Here is a 357-nt window from a genome sequence, read left to right on the forward strand (position 1 = left end):
TATTGTGGTTTCTAATTTTTTTTTTTTCCTGGCCCTGCACTTGAAAATAATATTTGCGATTTTTATTTATTTTTGTATTTTCACCTTTATTTAATTTCCAAAATGGAAATTTTTTAGCTTTGATTCCTTTGGAGTAATATTTTCACAGGATGATGTGCATTTTTTTTCTGCAATTCCATTATCACCAATTAGCACGACCGGAAACGCAGCTAAGTATGCAAAATTATGCTTACGAATAAACCGTCACCGCTCTAGATGCGCGCCAAGTTTTCTTGCAATAAGTCCAAATTCCAGTAAACCTACAATGCAAGTGGAAAAGACAGGGGTAGGGGATGTTTAAAGAGCACAAGTTCCACA

Source organism: Argiope bruennichi, chromosome X1 (assembly GCF_947563725.1).
Source record: "Argiope bruennichi chromosome X1, qqArgBrue1.1, whole genome shotgun sequence".
Lineage (NCBI taxonomy): Eukaryota > Metazoa > Arthropoda > Arachnida > Araneae > Araneidae > Argiope > Argiope bruennichi.